This window comes from Chenopodium album, chromosome 7 (assembly GCF_948465745.1).
Source record: "Chenopodium album chromosome 7, dcCheAlbu1.1, whole genome shotgun sequence".
Taxonomy (NCBI): domain Eukaryota; kingdom Viridiplantae; phylum Streptophyta; class Magnoliopsida; order Caryophyllales; family Amaranthaceae; genus Chenopodium; species Chenopodium album.
Window position 1 is genome coordinate 38,771,146 of NC_137840.1, and position 8,861 is coordinate 38,780,006.

Consider the following 8,861-nt stretch of genomic DNA (forward strand, 5'->3'; position numbering starts at 1 on the left):
CGATAACATTGCAAGAACCGCCCCGACAACTCCACGTCAAAGCTTGATGATGCAGTACTTCAAAGAGTCAACCAACTTCATAAATCCCATCATGTCCGAGTGCTTAGACTGAGAACAAAGAAAAATCAGTAATAAGCGGCATTGAAAAGGATGAATAACGTGGCAAAAAGCTTACCGACTCAAACACATCAGGCAGAGACTCATGTGCCTGTCTAAAACCCTCTGGCGCATCAGCAATATGATCCTCAGTAATACCGATCAGCCTCGGTTAACGGACAGATTGAGGCAGGACCTTAATATTCCCCCTACAACGAGCAATTGTCTGAAAATACGATCGAATAATCAGGTTATTCGACTGTTTAAACATAGACTAGCGAAAAAATTCTCAAAAGAAATCATACCTCGGGAAGACGGGGAGGAGGAACCAAAGAAGGAAGAAAATCCTGTAAATAATCGCCCTCCATACGCACAAGCTCCTGCCAAGGAAATGTGTAGTGCTCCCCCCTGTTCATCAACGCCCCAAGCAAACGTGAGTCCAGCATCGACTCCGGTGGAGGCAAAGACACCACAAAGCGGTCAGCGTTATGCTGACGAACAACGCGCTCCCCAAGATACCAAGCAAAGCGTGCAGTATCATCAAAAACAGTACGGTACGCCAAAAGCTGCAAGGCCTCAGGAAGATCAGTCATCCTTGCCCAAGGCCGATACTAGACCTCAACAGCAACCTGAAAACCATGAAAAGTTGCAATAAATGCCGAAAAATAACATCAAGGTAGAGAATAACATGCTGTAAAATCAATTCTTACACCAACAGAAGAGGTGCCTCGAACCCAGCAGCCCGCACAGTGTAGATACGAACTCCACTCGTGACTTGCCTCGGTCACGCCAGCTAGCTCCAACAAGGAAATCATGGACTGCTCCACGATGTTGTCGAGGGGCCAATCCCGAAAAGTACTCATAGAACCAGAGCTAAAATGAAGGGTAGTCTCTAAGCACATGAGTTAAACTGGTTAAAACAAGACAAGAGGAAGAAAGATCGTCACCTCTATGACTCTCCATAAACCGTAGACAACGATAGGGGCCTAGTCATTCAGCTGCCTGCAGCCATGACGCAGCGACGAGAATAGATCAGCATATCCAAGGCTAGTCTAACTATAGGATCCTATCTTGCCGATCCGAACCAGAGAAGGAAGGTAGCAAACGAGCGCACGTAAACTCCTATCAGGAGAAAGAGTCCCGGAAATGAGAATCAAGATAAAGATCTGCACTCGCTGCTCAGGTGTCGTCAAAGCCATGGGCAAGAACAGAAGCCAACTCTTATCGCCCGCTCTTAGGACCACCTCGAGGCACCGGCCGAGTCCTGATATGTTGAACGACCGGACCTAAAAAATCTGCTACCTCAGCCGCCCACCAAGTGAGGTCAAGAATCTACCGTACGGCCGGCTCGGTGAAGCGTAAGCCGCTGATCATGCTCAAAATCCAAGGGGGTCACTGTCATCTCCCCCCAAACAAAGTGAAAAGTTTTGGAAGTATCCCAAAAATACTCCAACAACGCACGAAGAACTGTCGAGCCACAACCCCGGGGGCTACGAAATCCTACGAATGCTTAATAGAAATCCTACGCCGGCAAGTGGACGGTGAGAAATGTGGTTCTCATGACAGAAAACCAACTTGTTGGGTGTCCACGGAGGGGGAATCCACCTACCCCTACCCATAGAAGGGCGAGGCTCAATCTCTAAGGCATCGTCGTCCATGCCCTCAGGAACTGTGGGAGTGTCCTCTGAAAAAGCCTGACGTCGGCCACGAGTAGAAAGATCGCGATCCCGTTGCCTAGGCATGCTATTACATTCAAACAAAAATAAAAATCGAAATGCTTAGCATCATTTCCTAAGTTATTTAGTTATTTATTCAAAAACGACTTAACAGCTACCTCAAGTTGCATTCTCTATTATACGCAAAATTTTTACCTCAACGCTAAAAATTAGCAAAATAATAGAATTATTTCTAGTATTTAGTTTCTCCATGACGAACTAATACTACAGTTCTCCTAATTGCATTATAATATGTTCTCCATGACAATATAGTACATAAACAAAAACAGAGCATGTTCCGAAATTGCACAAAAACAACAGATCGGCACATCATAGCATATTTTACAAGATCTACAACCAGTATATCGCCATTTCAACATAGACAACAAGAACGCCATTTCACACAACTAGTACCAAAAAATGGTGATTTGCTCAATTCCTCACCAAAATCACACAAACTTGGTCTCAAATTGCTCACAAAAAAACGTACATTCATATACAAGTTAATTCATAGCAAGAATTTTGAAATACAAGCTCAAAATCAAAAACCCCCAATTTGATTTTTCTTTTAGGGTTTCAAGCAAAGATGGCATTTTACAAAAAAAATTGAGACAAAAAGCAAAGAAAACTTACATGGATCCTTGTGAGAAATCAAAAATGAGGAAAATAGCAAAAAATTGGAGTGAATTTGGTGGAGAATTGAGCTCCAAAAGCTCGAAAAACCGCAGAAATTCTGCAACGCAACCAATGCAACCACCGCGACACGGTATGTTAGCACGTGTCGCGGTGATACTTCAACGACAGCGACGACACTCTGACAGCATCAGTGAACACCCACACAGCAGCGGCGAACAACGGCGGCGAATTTGAAAGGAAAACATCGGAGCACAAAAGCCGAGGCACGGTCCCAGATGCCACGACACAGTGATGACTGATGTGCGGTGAATCTGAACACCTTGGAACGGTGATCGGCGAAGCTAAAAATGAAAAAAGGAGAAGAGAGAAGAGAAGGAGATTGAGAAAATGAAAATGGTGAATAAGAAGTAAGAAAATGGGAAAGCAGCAGCTCGAATTTAAAGCCAAAAAAGTAACCGTTACGCGACTCCGTTCCCGTGCCACGAATCCCGTTACCACATAATGGTAATTCTGCGCATGGCGCGGGGCGCGTTGAATATTTCAGCAAAAGGAAATTCCCGCGTCACGGGATTTTTCATCGTCTGACGGGAATTTCCACCGTGTCGCGGGATTTTTCCCCATGGCGCGGTGCTGACCTGTGTGTCCTGCACGGTCCTTAAACTTACTTGCGGATATTTTAGCATCTTTGACTAAGTTGGAATGATTTTCCGCAACTTTTGGACAGTTATTTTCTCACCGGAATTGCGCGAAAAATTTTAATTGGTATTTAAAGGGTACAAAAATTATCAGTTTACCCCTAACAAGCGTCAGGATCACATTTTTGACATTTTAAACAACTAATTTGGTCGGATAGTTGACTTGAAGGTAAATCATCTACGGCCCACGTTCGGGGAAAATCGAACCATCGTTATTTCCTGGCGTAAGATTCTCGTTGCATAGAGACTTGCAAATTTCATTTGACCATTTTTTCCTTCAAAAAGTAAAGAAGTCAGCAATTATATCATTTGTCGGTTTTCCTCACGCATGGAAAGCATTATCGGTGGATTTTTCTTCAAGTTTAGAAAACAGCCAAGTCGGCTTTTCTCAAGCAAGGAAAGCATTATCGGTGGATTTTTCTTCAAGTATAGAAAGTCGGCTTTCCTCAAGCATGGAAAGCATTATCGGTGGATTTCTTCAAGCATAGAAAAATGCCAAAATCATATGTCAACTTTCCTTAGGCATGGAAAGTATCATCCGGTAGATTTCTTCAAGCATAGAAAGCTACCAAACTCATCAGTCGACTTTCCTCATGCATGGAAAGTGTCTCAACAAAACATCATCCGGTGGATTCCTTCAAGCATGGAAGCTACCAAACTCATTTGTCACCGATACACTGGTGTCAGATAAGCATTCTATCCCTTTAATCTTTTATCTGTGGAATTAATATGTTTCTGTAGGTATCGGCGTATATAGAGTGATTTAGGATCGCAGAACGTCTTAAATCATTCTCCGTCCCTATCGACTACTTTGACTATCGTTTTCAAAACTGGCGTTTCTACAAACTCAGTCAAAGTGGGGGCTTCTGTAGACACCTAAAAATGTCTCCCCGAAACCAAACCCGATGATGAACAATCTTTCACCGCCATTATTGTTCGGGTTCAGTATTTAATCCCGGGAGTGCTTAAAAAATCGTATTTAATTAAATTCAATTTTTAAATAGTCCATGGATCAGTCTTGTTGTTTAGCCAAAGCATAGTTTATTTTTAATTTTGGCCCAAACCTTTTTTATTTATTTTATTTATTATTTTAACCCAAACCTTTTTTATTTTATTTAATTTATTTTATTTATTATTTTGGCCCAATTAATAAATAATAAATCAGAAATGGCCCAAAATTATCAATCGGCACTTAAAAAGGCTTAACGAAATTAGGGCAAAAATGTATTTAGATGAAAAAAAGGGCGTAGAGTTTCCCGCGTCATGGCAAAAAGATCCGTGTCACGGGGCTAAATGTCACGCCACGGTGTGCATTTCCGTGACACGGTGCCAGTACTGTGACACGGGGCAGCTCCGTGTCCTTTTCGCGTAAACCCTTCACGCGTTTTATCTCCCGTAACCTAATTATTTCCCGCGTTACACTATATTCCCCCGTGTCACGCAATTTCCCCCCATCTGACGGTATCTGACACCGTGTCGCGGCATTATTTTTTAGGGTTTTTATCTTTTTAGGGTTCCGTGTGTTCCCTCCACTCATTTTCCCTATAAATACCCCCTCATTATTTATGTACGGGGCATGAATTAACACTCTTTTTCTCACTTCTATGCTCTAGCCTTAACACTAGCCTACCCTTTTTCTTTCGAAATTCCCTCTTCAAGCACTCCAAGGAGTCCATACTTTACTCGAGGTTCTGTCCTTAAGCCAAGGCGTGAAAGGTAGAACTGTTTGAGGATTTGGCCCCAAATTAACTCTTTTTAATTTAATTTAATCTAATTATTGTTTTATTAATTTTCCTTGAAGTTACTAACTCGTTTATTATTTTATAGTTTCAAGCAAACAGAATCAAAGTAAGAATTATGTTCCTTTTATTTCTATTATTTTTCTAACGATTTTATATTGTTGGATTTATTGTTAAATTGCTTCCAATATTGATTTTTATTTTATTATATTTATTGATCACCATATTGCATGTTTAAAGGGAATATGTAATTGAAAATCACACCTGCTAAGATAATTTGGATAACCGGTTTAGGTTCCTTTTTAATCTTGTCATTAATTAAAGTGATTACGATATTTTAGCATTATGTATTGCATTAATATTAAACCAATTTAGCTTAATAATAGTTTGGAGCAAATTGAATATTTTGTTTGTATGCCTTTGAGATCGCAGGAATCACTTTTCACTATAAGAATCAAGTAGAGGCCAATACGGGCGAATGTGACTCCATGACTCACTTCGTACCATCATCCCCGATCCTCCTTTTGTGGTTCCGAACCATATGGAGTTAGTAATCTCATGGATTATGAATGGGGTTTAACCTTCACGGGTCAATCGTTGTTGCCTTTGGTTGTCCCTTATTCGTGGTTTCCATTAATGATCCGTGAACGGTTTACAAGTTCCTTAAAAACTTGTTGGTGGCTCCCTACTTTCCTTGTCCCTAATCGTATATGTCAATTCCCACTTCCTATGAGTGCCAAGCATATTCACACATGCTTTAACGTAGGCGCACTTCAAACGACGCCTACACGGACTCAACACCAAAGACACATTTCTTTGGATTTAACAACATCTTATACCGCCTGAGTTCGGTAAATGTTTCTCGGAGATCCTCAAGATGGTCGGCAGGCTCTTTTGACTTGAAAATCATGTCAACAATATAATCTTCCATGTTCCGACCGATCTGATCTCTAAAAACTGTGTTGACAAGTCTTTGAAAAGTAGTCGGGGAATTCTTGAGGCCGAACGGCATAACTTTATAGTAGTACGGCCCCTGCTCGGTCACAAAAGCAGTTTTCTCTTGATCTTCCTCCTACAATGGGATCTGGTGGAATCCAGAGTATGCGTCCATAAAATTCATAAGGGCATGTCCGGCTATAAAGTCAACTAGCCAGTCAATTTTTGGCAAAGGAAAGCTATCCTTCGGACATGCCTTGTTGAGGTCAGTATAATCAACACACATTCTCCATGTTCCATTCGGCTTAACAATAACTACATTGGCTACCCAATCTGGATAATAACATTGTCGAATGAACCTGGCATCCAATAGCTTTTGCACTTCAGCTACAGTCGCCTGATTCCTCTCTTCCCCGTGATTCCGTTTCTTTTGACGGACAAGCTTGATTAGCGGGTTAACAGATAACTTATGCACAACCAGGTCTGGGCTAATACCCGGCATTTCACTTACTTCAAATGTAAACACATCTTTGAATTCTCTTAGCAGCCTAACTAGGTCGTCCCCGAGCAATTGTACGGCTATAATGCATACCTTGACCATGCGATTAGGCTAGTCTAGATCCAGCACTATATTCTGGTGATCGCCGGCCAGCTGGGGCCTTAACTCTTCTGGCCGGCCAACGGTCATTAATTGCTATACTTGCTCTTTCTTGGCCGCCTTTCTCTTTTAGCTGACATGGTATGCTTGGAGTGACCCTTCATCTGAGTTTGGCTCGGACGAATTTGCTCGCCCATGAATAGTCGGTTTCACAGCCAATTGATTACATTCTTTTTCCATTTTCTGACATCCCTGGATCGAGCTAATCTGCCCGTCCGATCTTTCAAACATCATCAGCATAAGGTGTGGCACAATAACTACCTTGGCTGCGGCCGAGGTGGGTCGCCCGAGTATGATGTTGTAGCCTGTTAGCTCTTTGACCACTAGAAAGCGGACCACCATGTCCCTTCCTGCGCCTTTCTGCCCCAGCCGGACCGGCAAGTCAATCTGTCTGGCCGGGTGAATAACTATCCCTCCAAAACCAACCAACGGGTGAGAGACGTCCTTCAGAGCATCTTCTAGGAATTTAAAATTTTTCAAACAAGAGAGGCTGATGATATCGGATGAGCTACCCGTATCAATTAGTATCCTCTTAACCTTTAAATTGGCTATCTTCAGAATAAATATCATCGGATCATTGTGCAAGGCCTTGACCTCTCCTCGGTCGGCCTCACTCACCGTTACCTTCGAGAAGGGCTCGGCCTTAACCCTTCGGTATACATTACTTCCTTTCCCAAATTCCATGCATCCTGCTTAATTCCTCTTATGGTCTGGCCGCCTACAGCAAAACCGCCTAACATGACAGCCAAAAAACCAGAGTCTGTGATGTTTCCATAAATTTCCTTCTCACTTTGCCTTTTCTTCTCAGATTTATTGTCTGTCCGAGTGTACGTGAACTTGGACTTCATCACGTACGAATTGAGCATGCCCTTCTCGGTCAGCATGTCTAGAAACTTCTTTAAATTATTGCACTCGTTTGTATAGTGCCCCACATCCTTGTGGTAGTGGCAGTACTTGTTTTTGTTTCTATACTGGATCGAGCCTCTCATCGGCGTGGGCTTCTTAAACTCAAACTTATCTTTGATCTCCATCAAAATTGAATAAGAATCTTTTTTAAACTCATATTGTGGATCGTACGCCTTTAGCTTTTTTGACTTGGCTTCTAGGTCATCAGATACCCAGACCTCCTTTCCCTCTTTCTTTTTCCCAACCGAGTCTTGCTGAGAAGATTGTTTCTTCTCATCCCCCTTGGCCGATACTTCATCTTTAGTGAGTGAACAGAAGTCTGCCTCCTCAATATAGTCTTCGGCTTTCCGCAGAACGCCTGCGTATGTTCGAACCTTCTTATGGACCAAGTCAAATTTGAAACCATTATGCCTTATGTTTTGGGTGTTTTTGTCCCTCGGGAGAGTTACGTCACAAAGATTGGTCCGACTACGCTGTACCTGCAAAACAACGGAGACTCCGGGTTGTTGGAGCTCTGCCTCCAAAGATCAAGTTAGTAACTTGAAAGGGAATAAAGAGTACGGAAATTTAGGTGGGGATCTGCTTGAATTCCAAGCTCAGGTGTTTCTCTGATGAGAGAGAATGTAGGTGTAATAAATGATTGAATGTGTCCCCAAAGTGGGGAAATATCTCCCTATTTATAGGGTCATTGGAGAATGTGCCCCTATCTAGGTCACTTGACCTAGATTTTAGTGGGTTGCGCCGTTTTACGGCGCTTCTTGGGATTTGGGCCCTTGAAGGCCGCCATTTCAGAGATTTATCCAAGGGGGCCATGTGTCAAGGGGATATTAGGCCACGTGGGCCATCCTGAACTTGACACGTGGCCTCCTCTCATTGGTCCACGTGTCTAGGGTATTTTTACCCTAAACATTTGCCCCTCACAGGGCTCACGTGCGTATCACGTGGGGCCTGTGACACGTGTCCGCCTATCAGAGGTGAACAGTAACGGATAGTAAAATTTAAATTTCAAACAAGAATTTCCCCCCGTTTTCACCTTTTATAAATAGAAGTTTACCCCCCCACCCCTTTTTCTCTCACCTTACCTTCATTTGACTTTTTAGAGAGAGAAAGAGAGAGCTTTTAGAGAGAGATTATCTGCCTCCTTTCTGCGTCAGAGTATTTTCGAGGTTCCGTGTGCTAGCAGTTCAACACACGGTTTACCGGCTGTAGCGGTTTTCAGTTTATTCTGAGTTAAAGTAAGGTAATCGCCTGTACCATTTTAGCTTTTCTCTTTTCCAACTTGTATACATTCTTTCTCCGCCTGTATACATAGTTTTAGAAAATATAAATGAGTTCTCAATCCACACACTCGGCACTACCTAGGACACTAAGCCCATCCCCCAAGACGGCTGAGTCTAGAACAGGGGGTGCCTTTTCTGGACTGTTAGAACCGATGTGCTCATCCCCGAATTCCTCCCTCTCTGTGTCTCTGCAGGACACA